Genomic DNA, 15,815 nt, shown 5'->3' on the forward strand with positions numbered 1-15,815 from the left:
CTTTTTTGATGAGGAGTCTCTGCTAATATTTAACAATGTGACTTTGTGCTATGAAAATATGTTTCCTGGTTGAAAAATGAACATAGGCAACGTCCCACAGCAGGCGAGGCCAAACATATCCTATTATTATTATTATTACTATTATTATTATTACCTCAGTAATACTAGTCTGAGGCAACCAGTTCCATGGAAAATGTGTATGGACCTGCATATGTATAAACACTGCCAGAAAACTTCAGAAAAATCGAATACCCATTCAAGGACCAAAGAAGAAAACTGCTAAACTAATTAATAATACATCTCTCAGAGTTACTGGTACTTAGGAGACTGGCTAATTTAATTTGATGGTTCTTACCTGCATCAGAAGTTATGCTGAAGGTACAGAGAGGAGGACAATGAAGAATTAAGAAAGAAAATCTACAGTACTACATGGAAAAAGAAAAAAGGAAAACGAGTAGTCTGATGAGGCATGGTAAAAGAAAAAATCTGGAAAATTGATAATTTAATAGAATTTGGTGATCATTCGTCCTAAAATGAGTACAGAGTTTAAGGAAATGTGAGGTTGCATTTTGACCACCTCTAGAGTTCCAGTACACTGAAAAATGTGTTCTCGTAATTTTGATCTTCATCTTTGAAATTATAGTAGCCTCCCAGGACATTATTTTATGCATAAAGTTATTATCCCTCTTTGTATCAGGTCTGTTGTAAATGTTCATTATAATCACTGCTGCTTAATTTAGCAGATGGTTGGAACTGAACAATTCTTCTCTGAGGAATTATATGTGGTTATGTCATTTCCCAAGTTGATTTAAAAGAAGTAATTTGAGATCAAGTCATGTTTCAGCTTCGTTATTAGTTCAGAATCATTGCCATGGATGTTTTCTTTTCTCCACGTCTATGATTTTGAATATCTGTGATGAACTTAGGTTGGTCTTCCATTTTTTAGCTCTTGATGTTCTTCAATAAAGAAATAAAAATGAATAAATCATTGTACCCAAGTTGCCTGTTTTGCTACATGATTCATCAGAAGCCTCAAAAGGGATTATTCTATTACATTTGCACAGCACTGTTTCTCATCTGTTGTAAGCAAATACAAAGTGGATAGAAATTATTTCTTACACCAATCTACTGGTACATGTTAATTCCACTTGCCATGAAAACCTTGCACTGCTCTCAAGACACGGGTGATAATATAATTAGCATGAAACAGAGAAGCTTCATCTAAAAAAATTCTCAGAATCTCCTGCCTACTCAGAATGCCATCACTGTTTTTTGTTCAACGGATCTTCAGTTGGCTGAGGACTGTTTTAGCAGGATCACACACTTTGAAAGACAAGAAACTGAAAAGGGAGATATTGCTCACAGGTCCAGATCTGTCTCTAAGGAACAGGGGGCTTTTCCAAAAAAGGTAGTATTTCTAAACCAAGATTTCACCATTCATAAGGGCTTATTCTTATATGTTATTCAACCTTTTTGAACTTTCAACTTCTATGCTCTGCCAGCCTCCTACTGTTCCTGTTGATCTTTAGTTTGGACACCACAGGAAGCAAGGGGAGGGTAAGATTGGAGGGTACGCGGAGATGGCTGATTTAGTCCGAGGAGCTCATTACTACGCCATTATGTTTTGTATATAGAAGCTTTCTTCTGAGGAAGTAAAGGATCTTAATTTCAAGTAGGAAGTAAGCTTTGCAATTCCCCTGTGAAACTGGCAAATTATATTAAAAGAGACAGACACCTTCTAGGGAGTGTTGGGATTGTAACAGAAAGAAGTTAAGAGACCTGCGTTTGTGTTTCTGTCTGTCACTAGCATTTTAGACCCCTCTGTTTTAGTATCATCTTTGAAAACACAATTTATAGCCATGAAGGTTAATGGAACAAGGTGTGCATAATATATATATATATATATATATATATATATATATATATATATATATATATATATATATATATATATTCCATATATGAGGAAGTTCTCTAGGAATGATAAAAATACTGTTTGTATACAAAATATTTTTAACATTACTACTGTCAGCAACCTCTCCCCTTTCTGCAGAGTTGAGAAAAAGGAGTGATAAGATGCCATCTGCAGGCATTTTTGCACCCTGCCTCAGACTGTCTGCATTACTGCTGTTCCCACCTTGACGCCCCCCCCCCCCCCCGATAAAGGAACAAATGTACAGTCCTCCCTGTGCATGGTCAGCTAAAGCCTTGTATCCCAGTCACAAAGATGGCAGCTACTGTGGTGCTGATAAATGTAAGCCAAGCCCAGATGAAAAAAGGTTTTCTCTCTGGTTTCCCAAGAGAAACGTTCCCTCAGCCTGGCAGAGGAGAAATAGCATAAGTTTATAGTCAGACAGACTCATTTTCTAATCACAGTTTATCTGCTTGTCTATCAGCAGTTGAATTCTGGGCAGTTACTCAATCCCCTAACTCTTGTAATCTTAGTTCCCTCCTGCTAAATTAGAATTGAACCTTACAGGATATTGTAAGGGTTAGGTGAGACAACAAAGTAAAGCTCTGGCACAGTTTCAATCACTTAGTAGGTCCTCAGTACATGGTGTATCCTGTCTTTATTCCAGCCTTAATTCTTTTTCTGTTCTTTTGGTAGCATCCAAGAAACTACCAGGACCATTCATGGCATACGCCATCTCCCTGAGCTGGTACTCCCCACCCCATTCCCCAAAACCAGCATCTCTCCTAGAAAAAGTATTCTGTTTTGCTTTCTATAAACTTCAATGACATTCATTGGAAAAGTTGTCTTTTTGTCATAATTTCTTGAGACGCAAAGTACCTTTCCAATTAATTCTTTATTATAATTATTATTGTGTATTGCAAAACAGGTGATGGGCAGAAGAGCTACAGAGCTCTTATGTACTTTTTCTCTATAACATAGCATTTCATTTCAAACTTAGTTTCATTTGAATGAAAAGCAAAGCTTCTCATCTACAACTCATTCTTTTATAAGAATTTACAATTTTTTTACAGTCAGTGTTGCTTTTAGTTTGCATTTATTTATTTTACTTGAGTTCCCTCGTGGTTATGCCAAGAATACAGTCTGTTGTGTGATTCAGAAATAAATTCTTCTAGCAAACACTGATAAAAGAGTAATGTGATTAAAATTTCCATGATAAACGAGTCAATCCAAAGAATCAGAAATTTTGGAACTATGCGAGACCTTAAAGATCACTTGTTTTGATACCTTTATTCAAATGTCATGGACTATTCTGCTAAGTGCATCACCTATATTGTTTAAAGTCCACATTATCTCCATGTAACAGATGAAAAAACTGAGGCTCTGAAAGGTTTCATAAATTGTCCAAGGTCAAGGGGCAGAGAAAAACTTAGAGACTGCTGATTCTTAACTTTGGTCCTTTTCACTAAGTGGCAAGGTGTTGTTTTATGTGAGAGGAACTGAGACCAAAGGCTCCTACTTGGTTTGAAGAGGGTGACAGAGATGGAATGAGAATCTGGCCTCCTGAAGACCCAATTCAGGGTCTTCATTTTGACCTTATTACACATTAAGATATTCTGAGATGGACTGCTGTCATAGTTTTCTTAAGGGTTTTCATTTAATATTGAGGAATTAAATAAAAATAGGGTTCGGTTCCCCGTCTTTTTATTTAGTCTCAATTTTCTATTTGTATTCATGTTTTCTTTTTCACAATTCTCCACTTCTAATTCCATTGTATAATTTCTTTTTTATTATGTAGGGTCTTTTAACTTTCCTCCGTTCCTTATTGGATAGGTAAGGAATGAATGAATGAAAGTATGATAGCTCTATAGAGAAATGAGAAATGCACCATAAAAATGAAATCACTTAGGGCTATAAACGGTGTGGTGTTTTGAATACCACACACTGCTTGCTGTCCTCTCTCCCCTATATTTTACCCTATAATTTAAAGCATCATAGTCCACTGTGTATCTTGGAGAAGTACAGCCAGGCTGTGGCCCCCAGAAAGCGACCAGTGACACTGCAGGAACTTTTACAGCAGCTGCACGAACCACGTTGATGTGCTCTGGCATTTTTACCCACTGCTTGGCTAGATCCAGGTTCAGATTCAGGGCTCTTTACTCTGGCATTTGATTCCCTTCCCGTGTGTGGCTTGATTGCTCAGGAGGGTTGAGTCTCTGGGCTTGGGTCCTTATAGCTTTCCCAGGCCGTAGCTGAAGCACATGAGTGGAGCCTTCGGCCCTTTCCTCCTTTGGATCCATTCCTCTCCTGGTTCCAAGCCTAGCCTGCAGGTCTCAAATCCTGCTCCCTGCCCAAAAGAGAACAGCTAAGGACAAAACTGTTCTCCCCGGTTAATCGAATATCTTTTCCCTTGTCAGTGACAATTTTATCCACATCTCTCCACCATCCCATGGCATCCTCGCAGCAGCAAACATTAGCACAAATACAAAACACAATTTAAAAGAATCCATGAGGTCAGAGGTAAAAAAAGGCTAGGGGTCATAAAATGAAACCACGATTCCATTGAACTGGAAGTTAAGACTGCCACCCATCCACTTTAAGCTGCTCATGCTTTTGAATCAAGAGGCAAAGGAGGGACTTAAGGTGTTGGCTGGGATGATTGATGCTGACTGACAAAGACAATTTGACAGCTCCTGCACAATGGAGGTAAGGAAGAGTATGTCTGGATTACAGGAGATCCCTTAGGGCGTCTCTTAGTATTACCATACCCTGTGATTAAAATCAATGGAAAACTTAAAATCCACGCAGGACTAAGAATGGCTCAGAAACCTCAGTAATGAAGGTTTGGGTCACTCTACCAGGTAAAGAACCACATGAGCTGCAGTACTTGCTGAGGGCAAAGGGAACACAGAACGGGTAGCAGAAGAAGGTAGGTATAAATACCAGCTGTGAACACGTGACCCGTTACAGAAACAAGGACTATAATTGTCATGAGTGTTCTTCCTTTTTTTTTTGTCATGAATGCTTGTGCATGTGTGTATAGTAAGCAAATACCATTTTCTTTCCTCTGTTATTCCCTAATCATATAACATAAGATGTATTGACTTTATAGCATAGTATTCGAGAATTGTATCAGGCTAGGCAGAACTATGACCTTGTTACCTACCTTATTTGGAGTTTAAGATGGTTTAAGGAAATGTGGATGGGTGCCAAGTTGACAAGGGGTTGCCTTGTGATGGTTAACTTTATGTCTCAACCTGACTGGTCTATAGGTATCCAGACATTTGGTTAAACGTTATTCTAGGTATACCTATAAGAGTGTTTCTAGATGAGATTAACATTTGAATTATAGATTGAATAAAATAGAGTGCACTCTCCAATGTGGGTAGGGCTCATCCAGTCCATTGAGGGCTGACTAGAACAAAAGGCTGAATGTGGGAAGAACTTACTCTCTGCCTGACTGTCATTGAGACAAGATGGTGATCTTCTGCCTTCAGATTCAGATTCAGACTGAAGCATCCTTGGCTCTCTTGGTTCTCAGATTCAAAGTCAGACTCAGGCTAGAACTGCACTAGCAGCTCTCCTGGTTCTCAGCAGATCTTGAGACTGCTCAGCCTCCATAATCTTGCGAGCCAATTCCTCTCATGAGCCAATGCATGCTATTGGTTCTGGTTCTGTTTTTCTGGAGAACTCTAATATCCCAGCTTAACATTAATCACTACTTGTCATTAGATGAGCTCTGACAATTAAGTTTGCGAACTCATCCTAGAAAAAGTGCTATACACCTCATTGCTGAATATCACTTTGGTCACCCTCGAAACCCTTAAAAGCAATTTTAGAACTCTTTTTCTGGAATGACATCAGAGCTTGTTGTATTACCCTTGATGTCCTGAATGTCATCAAAATGTCTTCCTTTCAATATTTCCTTTATCTTCAGATAAAGAAACAAGCCATTGGGGGCCAGATCAGGTGAGCAGAGAGGGTGTTCCAATACAGTTATTTGTTTACTGGCTAAAAATTCCCTCACAGACAGTGCTGTGTGAGCGGGTGCATTGTCGTGATGCAAGAGCCATGAATTGTTGATGAAAGATTCAGGTCGTCTAACTCTTTCACGCAGTCTTTTCAGCACTTCCAAATAGTGCTATTAACTTGATTAACTGTTTGTCCAGTTGGTACAAATTCATAATGAATAATCTCTCTGATATCAAAAAAGGTTAGCGACATCTTTCCCTCACATTTTTCATCTGTGAAATAGGAGTGACATTAGGTTTATTGTTAAAACTAAGTAAATCAATACTTGTAAAGTGCTTAGAACAGTATCTGCATTTTAGTTAAGTACTCAGTAAATGCTAACTTGTATAAGGATGCTAGTTTTATTCATCATTTTATCCACATTGCCCAGAGAAAAAGGGCATTTTTAGCACTCAATAAATACCTGATATATTAAAGGATATATTTGTTGTATCTCACTTTGTGTTCTTTTATCTGACAACTGTGTGCCTACTTTCCATCTGTTCCTTCATCACCTATAAGGTATGAAGCACTGTGCTAGATACGGGAGTATAATAACAGTGGAGAATAAGACATGCTGTTGCTCTTAAGGCATCTAGAGCTGAGTATGTAAACTGACAGAATATAGTGTAATGAGTGAAATAACATTCTAACCTAAGCATTATAGGAGAACAGAGGGTGAAACACCTACTAGGGTGGGAGACAGGCGGCGGGGAGAGGAAGTTACCACTACCAACAACCCTGGATGGCCTTGTGCTGCGAGCTATTTGAAGTAACAAAGGGAAATCAACTGTTCTCACAACCATTTCCCCAAATATCAGGAAAATGCTGCTGGGGACAATCGTTTGTGAGGAGGAGCAAACGCACGTCTGACTCTGCCTGTGGAGAGATTAAATGGCTACTTATTGATACTTATTGCCTATTGAACAAATACCGGGAAGGGTCCTCCGGCCACACAACTCTTCATATATAATTGTGACTAAATAGGTTCTCTGCCAGAAGGAAGAAAGTGGAGGGCATGTGAGTAAGGACAGCATTTACCTTCAAGTGGCTGATTGCACAGCGAAGGCTGCCTTACAGATGGGCACTTTTTCTCATGAACTAGGAAGTCTGGCAATAAGCAGGTATTGGCTTTGGTTCAGCTGCTTAACAATTTTATCAGGAACTTCGGTGTCTCCTTTCCTCTAGGGTGCTGGCTTTAACTTTTATATTCATCACCCCATGGTTGCAAGATGTCTGCTTTCACCTCCAGATTTCACTTTCATATTCAAGACCCGAAGGGGAGTTAAGATGCCAGCCTTTTATGAAGAAAGCAGAGCCTTTTCAGAATTCCCCCTCACAGACCTCTGTGTGCATTTCATTGTCACATGGGCACTGCCAGCTGGAATGGAGCCTGGAAAAGTAAGAGACAGGAGCATCAAGATTGGCTTTGACGAGGGTCGGCAAGCTTTTTCTGTAACAGGCCAGATAGTAAACATTTTAGGCTTTTCAGGCCATACGGTTTCTGTTGTAATCACTCAATCCTGCCATTCTAGCACGAAAGCCACCATAGACAATATATAAACGATTGAGTGTTGCTGTATTCCAATAGCACTTTATTTATGGACACTGAAATTTGATATAATGCTCACAGATTATGAAATATTATTCTTTTGATTTTTTTTCAAACATTTAAAAATGTACAAAACAATCTGAGCTCACAGGCCGTATAAAAACAGATGGTGGGCCTGAGCTGGCCCATGATCTCACAGTTTGCTGACCTCTGGCTTGGAACAATGACATCCTATCGACTGGATCTGGGCAAAAGGCTATGACAAAGTTAGCGTTCTAATAGTTCTAATAGTTCTAAGGGAGAAATAAGTGCTGGATAGAGAACTAACAATGCTGCAATAGGTTTACTTTTTCATAGAAAATAGGGCTTATGTAAAGTATTTGATATATGATCAAACCATAATATTTTTAGTTCCTTTCTCCTTCCTCCACTTTAATCTAGAATCCTTTCTTAGTCATAAAGGCCTTTTCTCTGCTCCATTAGAGCTGCTAGTATGAAGATTTTTGTTTTTAAGTCATTAATATTAGGAAAGTCTTTTGGAGGGGTATCTATCTTTCAGTCAACATGGGATTGATTACTTCTTGTGCCCCACTTTAAGGGAAAGTTAGACAGCCCCCAAATTATGAATTACAAAGTCTATTTGTGTTTCATAAATGTTTCACAGTTTTCTTCCTGGGCTTCCAGTGGTGAGGGAAATGCTAATGACCTCCCAGCATAGAAAAAGATATCCTACCTTCTGCTCTGGTCCAGTCTCATTATATATTCTCCACTTATAAGAGAAAAAAATAAAATAAAAAGATTTACAGCAAGTAAAAAACAGGCTCCCTCTTTATACATTTAATTACAAAGGCAATTTCCTTTATAGCCTACTTACAGGAATACCTCTTAACATGTTGCCAACAGTATCACAACTTGTTTATTCAAAGGTTATATGTGAATGAGAGCCTTTTGATATTAATCAAGTAATTTGCTAGCATTGCTGGGAAAAGGAAAATGTTAGCTTTATCCTGAAAAATGAAACAGCTCATTAATCAAGTTTACTCTACTGAAGACAATTATGGGGAGAGAGAGGGCAAATGGACTCTTCAGATAAGAAATTCCTAAACTGATGAAACTTTTAATGGGGCTTGGCATAGACTTCTACTTAGAAAGTGATTAACTAAATTAACTTTAATCACCTTACAAATCATATAGATCAGGGACTTATGAATCCAAAGGTTACCATTTATTGTTAATTGAAAAAAATTTTTCATGAGTGTACCAAATTTAACAGCAAAATTCCTGCATATGAGCTATTTTGCTGATGTTCATTTATTATCTCCAGTTAAAAGGTGAAATAGAATATGCATGTTCTTAAACATCTGTCTCATTTTTGGGTTCCCTCAGCAGCACACTCTTGCAGGTTTGAGACTGGGTCTCCATCAATCAAAATTAAATTCCGCAGTAGGAGGCATTTAAAACTATTTGTATAAATGTAACTGAACGGGATAAGGTTGCAAGATAAGGGATATGAAAAATAACTCTGTTCTGAGGCAATATGGTGCTTAAGAAGGGGGTCTTTTTTTTTTCCTGGCATGATGAATTGTAAAAGTCCATTAGTCAGACACCAACAAAGAGTTAAGTTTTATAAGCCAGGCGTTATCTGAATTAGTTAATAACATTAAAGCTACTTAAAAGAAAAATGTTTTATAATATTGCCTCTTATTCCCCAATTCATTTGCAAACTTTATTGTTATTACAATGAAAAATTTTTAAAATGGTATGATGTTAGCCATCAGGGAAAGGTAAATAACTCAATGAGAAACCACTTCACATCCTATAATGGCAATAATAATAATAATAATAATAATAATAATAATAATAATAATAGGATGGCCATAATAATAATTTTTTTAAAAGCAGAAAACATCAAGTATTGGTGAGGATATGGAGAATTTGCAACGCTCACGCATTGCTGGTAGAAATGTAAAATGGTACAGCCAATGTGGAAAACAGTTTGGCAGTTGCTCAAAAAACTAAACATAGAATCACCCTGTGACTCTGCAATTCCACTCCTAGGTATCTACCCCAAATAACTGAAAACACGTGTTCACACAAAAACTTATAAACAAATGTTCATTAACACTATTTATAATATCCAAAAAGTTGTAGCAACTCAATTTTTTTTGAAATTGTATCATGAAAATTTCAGTCTTAAATTGTAAAATATTTAAAAAATTACAGGCAATCATCATCTTTGAATATTTCCAACACCCTTTATTACACCAAGGAGTAAAGAAAAAAATATATTAACAATAGATGTCAGAGTCACATGTTAATGGAGGAACTGTCTTTGATTACAGCGGAGTATTGTCCTCAAATGCCTCTTGAGGCCAGGCAGAAGCGGGGGTCCTGGGGGACAGTGACACACACAGAGTGAAGACCTATCTGAATGAAACAGCAGCTGCCTGCAGAGATACAGCCTCAGTTGCCAGATACTTTGTATTTCAAGAAAAGGGCAGAAACCCAGGTGGGGTTTGTTGTTGTTTTTGTGGAAAACTCCAGATTCCTAAATACTTGTTCACATTTTTGAAAACATGTGGAGGATAAATTCAGCCTGTAGGCTGCCAGTTTTGGAACTGTTTCAGGAAATCACCTGGATAAGCTGCTTTCTTTATAATAGGACCGACCGAGAGGCCTTTGCCTAAGAAGGTAATGGGAGATTTTAGACTGGGCTGAGCAGAGGAAAGAGCAGTACCTGAGGGGGATAAAGCCTGTGAAGAGGGGTAACCAATGAGAAATTCCACTTGTCCAGAGTGGCTGGAGAAATTTTAAGAACAAGGATGTTCAATATTCAATTTTAAGTTATTCAGTTAAATCCACTCTGCCATCTCAAACCTTCAAAGCTGGCTACATACACAAATGTGGTTTGAGCGCAAATCAGAAAAGAGTCTGTGTTCTGCAACTGGCGACTGGCAGAGCAAAAAAGGCTGAAAAAAAGCCATGAGAGAACACCAGAAGCAGGGCTCAGAGCCCCAAGAAGTGAGAGGCAAGTCCTCACCAAAGCTGCGGGGAAGCACCAATATCCCATAGAAGATGGGGTGGCAAACAGACTGAGCACAGCTGGCATCTGGCCTGCAAGAGAAAGCTTCAGTAGGTACAATTTAAATAGAAGCAATTAATACCAACCAACCTCTCAGTACCAACAAACAGAGGAAGATAACTAGGCAATTGAACAAAAGCTAAATTATTGTTGTGAGCCCCTGTATTCATATAACTGAGCAATGCTTTTTTCCTTCTCCAACCACCTCACCATGTAGAAATGCAATTAAAATCAGTCTCTGGGGCAGCAGGGTGGCTCCGTTGATTAGAGAATCTCTGAACAAGATTGCCGGTTCAATTTCCGCATGGGATGGTGGGCTGCATCCCCTGGAACTAGATTGAAAAAAAATGGCAACTGGACTTGGAGCTGAGCTGTGCCTTCCAAAACTAAGACTGAAGGACAACAACTTGACTTCGAGCTGACGGGTCCTGGGAAAAACACATTGTTCCCCAATAAAGTTTAAAAAAAGAAAGAAATCAGTCTCTGGTTTTACATGAAAGTCTTTCAGATGTAAACACTCCTGAATTGTTTCTGATCCTCAGAGACTAAAAGAATAAGAAAGGGGAACAGAACTCCCTAGTGTATTGATTGTGCCATGCCCATCCATGCCTGCCCAGGGTTTAGACTAAAGTCCTAAGATGATGGGAGAGAAAGACCTGCTCTCGTACTGAATGTGATTTGGGTGAATCACATGGCCACTCTGAGCTTCTGAATCCTCATCTGGAGTTAGGATTTGAAGATGATTGTTTCTTCTGTCTATTTTGCCAAATTGTTTTCAAGGTTAAATATAGATAATATGAAACCTTTTGAAAACAGTAAAGTTCTCTGCATGCAAAAGAATGTAATTACAACAGGAACAAAATCTTTAGCATGAAAGAAATAATTAAAACTCTGTTCATTCAGATTTATATCTTTGGGAAGGACCCTACTGCCCTGAACTTCCAAGGAGCAAGTTGAATGGAGTTACCATGTCATGGGATACAATGTCACCTGGGGAGATAAAGCCAAAGGAGAAAGCTGACATAATTGGGGTGTTCCAGTGGTCACCTCATTTTCCTCAGTGCTCAAAATTGTTGAGTGTGTTTCTTCCTGGATTAGGGAACCTGTACCTTTTGATCATCTGGCTAGTATCTCCAAGATGATATACACTTAAAACTGTGATATTTAAAGGTCAATTCGGCAATTTGTCTTATCTTGAAAATGGAGAGCTACAAATCGACATTTGTAATATCTCTTTATCTGAGTGGTGTTTCTTTTCCAGAACAAGGACAGGAAAGTGAACTCCATAAAGGAGAGAGTTAGATGAATCTCAACAGCAGTTTGATTGTGACAGCCATAGGAGAGTGTAAAATAGATAAGCCAATGTTTTTATAACAGCACCTTAAGAAATGCCTGCCCTCATCTCCTTTTGACTTGCTTGTCTGGATTGAAATCACTCACCTAAGGACAAAAGCTTTGATCTCACTTTATTTCCTCTGTTAGCCGAAACATTTTAAATTATGTCTCATTGCTCATAATGAGTTCCCTTCTCAGAGGATCAAATGTATAGATGCGTATGTTTGGACTCAAGTTCAGTTGTAGACTTCCCATCCACATAGTGTGTGTGTGTGTGTGTGTGTGTGTGTGTGTGTGTGTGTGTGTATGTGTGTGTGTGTGTGTAATAAAGAGAATATAGACAAGGTTGGTGAAAGGTTGTAGCAAATATATTTACTGTTGTTACACTGCAATAGGAAAATGACATGCTATTCATATTTTGCAATTATTCTCTGGCCTATAAAGAGCTTTCACCTAGCTAGTATGGTCAAACAAAACAAAAACTTGTATTTAGAATAGCCTCAGGTAAAATAAAGGAAGAAAACCTAGCCAATTGATTCACAAAGGATCATATCCCATCTGGTCAGGTCTCCTGGGATCGCCCACGTTGCGCCTGCTGCAATAGGCAAATGAACATTGGATGAAAGCGTCATGGCCAGGTCAAAAGGAATAACCAAGCTGTATCATCACATGATAGGAATGGGTCTTTGGAAATGATTTAATCTACCCTAATGCTTCTGTGCACAGCTTTTACTTAGACCAGCTGTGTTTGGTTAGGTATGATTCATAAATTTATCCTAAACTGAAGAGTTCACATCTTGAACCAGCGACCCAAATTGAATTTAGTGAGATAGGAGTTTCGGGTAGTAAATATCTTCCATGTACACAATCCATAAAGAATCCATGACCAAATCTTTCCTGGCAAGCTTTGTGTCTACCCTCTACTCCAAGGAAAAGATGTTTTCACAAACTCTGATGGCTGGTATTGGGCCATACAGCATGTAACCTGCAGCTAGTACTTTAACATTTTACCTGCTACATTGGCTCCACTGTGAAAATGCTAGCTTAGCTCTGTCATCTGACTGCCCCAAACCGAAGCTCTTTCATTTATAAAGTTCAGAGGGCAAGTCCGATGTTCCACCCTCCTCTGTGATGTTGTGATTATGATTTCTACAAGTATCTCTTTGTTGCCCCTTGAGAAATAGCCACAGACTAACTCACTTTCAGCATCTTTCTCCGAACAAAATTTTGGAACAGATATAAGTCCAAAAAATAGTTAGTTCTAGAAACAGAAGTGCCAACAAATTAACCAAGACAGTTCCTTGACTCACTTTATAAAAAGAGATAGGCTTTGCTGCTATATTCACATTTTATCAATATGATCAACAGAGCAACTGGGAGAGTTAAACCCAATGGGATATAATAAAAATGTCATTGATGTACTCTTCCATATCATATAATAAAAAATTATTCAATTAAATTTTAAGAAAGTATTATGTAACATCAAAATATCTGGTGGCATAAGGCAGATTTTTTTAAAAATGTGCTTTGAAATGTCATAATTCCAGTGAAATTTCCCAAGTTGTCATTATCATGAAGTGTAGGCAAAGGCACTTTAGAGAATAATAACAGTCTATTGCAAAGGAAACATGAAACATCCAGACATGAAGTGTAATGACATATTTAAAATAACACAAAAAGAATTCAAAAGTGAAAACCTATTGAGGTTATTAATTGGCTCTATGTAATTTAATAAGTTGATGTCTGCAGAATTAAAAAGCCAATTATTACCAGAGTCAATACAGTCATTACTTACTAAATGAGATTAGAAAAAGGGCCCACATTAAAATCAAAGGTAATCATATCATTCCATTCCCTAACCACATACACTCACTCACGGCTCTCTTCCCTTACCAGTTCTGGTTTTCTGGTAATAAATAATGTTTTACACTATATGAGAGGAGTGTCCCGCTGAAAAAAAGAAGGCATTTTAATTCTTTTATGATATTTTAAAATTTTTTGGAAATGATTAAATTGCTGTATTTCTCTCTCAGTACATTTTTTTTAACTTTCATTATGGTCTCTAGCTGCTCAATGATAAGACCAAGAGAAAGTTCTCAAAGGTGTTATTTCATTTTGAGTCTTCTAGGATAAAAAAGAAAGAGACATGATAGAAAATTATTAGAAAAAGTGTTTCTAGGAGTCTTGAGCTATTCTTTGAAATACAGAACCGTGTTCTCGCCATCTGACCGGAGAATGGCTGATAGCTTTGTGGGAATGAGCAATATTCCTGTCAAATCCAAAGGAGGTAGGAAAAAATTAAATACAGTTCAGATCAGAATAGATAGCCAGTTCTGGTCTAGACTTTACATTGTTTGAACGTTTCTCTAGCCTCTCCTGTGGTTGTATTAACCACACGTATTACATTTTTCCCCCCACACAACATAGTGGGATGAGGACTGAACTAAGGAATGAGGTAATCTTGGCAGATTACTGGGCAGCCAAAAAGGACACAGTTTTATTTTTATTTTATTTTAATTTTATTTTTTTTAAAGATTTTTTTTTTTAATTGGGGGGTTGGGAGATGGGAACAGTGCTGGGGAATTGGGGGAAGGGGAACAGACAAGTTGATGTCCTTTTGTTCTTCAGTCTAGTTGTGGAGGACGTTGCTTCACTGGCCCAAGTTGGCACCATCATTGCGCTCTTCCTGGGCGAGGCTGATCAGTCGCAGGCTTCTGGACAGCCGCTCACGTTGGCTGCTGGCCGCTCACGCTGGCTGCTGGCTACACATGGTAGCCCATGGCAACCCACTGCCACAGGGGCTGCAGCCTATGCCGTCGCTGGCGATTCACGGCATCCCAGCTCCAGGTTGAGCTGTTGTTCAGCATCTTAGCTGTAGAGGGCAGTGTCACTGGCCCTCATATGTGGGATCTGAAACGGGCCCTCTGGCGTCCCAAGCCAGCTCTTAACCAACGCGCCACTTGGCCGGCCCAGGACACAGTTTACTGTTCTAACCAAATCCTCTACCTCTACAACACAAAGTGAGTTAGCACTAATGGCCCTTAACAGTCAGTTCTCCATGTGTCTACCTCTTCTTTTTCCACTTTGACTTTCTCCTTTTGGGAATCTCTGAAAACTTTCCACAAGTACCATTTTAGATATTACATTAACTTCTAGATTCCTATAGGTATTTTTTTTAATGACCTGTGGGGGAGGAAGAAATTTTCCTCTACCCTTCTATATTCTTTCAACTGGTCTAATAATTAAATTTGCATGAGACAGATTAACAAGAGAAAATAATAAGATTTAATTACATACATATGGGAACCCCACATACATGACAGAGTCAGAGACCCACATATGTGAGAAGTTCAGGGACAGAAAGTAAAATGAGATATATATGGCATCCTGAGCTAAGGAATGAGGCCTAATGCCTCAGGGCTTCAGATGGAAGGAGGAAAATTCACAGAATAAGAAGAGCAGATATTCAGTAATTAGAAGTTTGCCCTGCCATACAGACAGGTCATAAAAAGTTATTCCTGGTAATAAATCTTCTTATGGACAAAACCCCCATTATAAGGGAGTGGCAGAAGTTCCTCCTGAGCACCCAGAAGTTTGTCCCGAGGGTCTCAATCAACCTTCAGCTCACAATAGTCCACATGCCAAAGAAGCACATTTTTGGGAGGCCTGTTCTGAACCCCTTCAACCTCATCAAGTTGTCTTGCATATTTCTAACTTTCTCATTTGGTCCAAAGATTTCCTTGCCAAACAAAAGCTCTTTTCTCTACTCTTTAGAAGTAGGCAATTCAGTAACAATAACATCCGAGGCCAGTTGTAAGAAGTTGGGGGAATGTTTTGAAAAACTTAGAAGAAAAACGTCACAGAAATTTCAAGTTAACAAAAAACCTTCAAATTTCAGAAGTACTCCGGAAGGGGTGGGGTGG

Source organism: Hipposideros armiger, unplaced genomic scaffold, assembly GCF_001890085.2.
Source record: "Hipposideros armiger isolate ML-2016 unplaced genomic scaffold, ASM189008v1 scaffold_237, whole genome shotgun sequence".
NCBI lineage: Eukaryota > Metazoa > Chordata > Mammalia > Chiroptera > Hipposideridae > Hipposideros > Hipposideros armiger.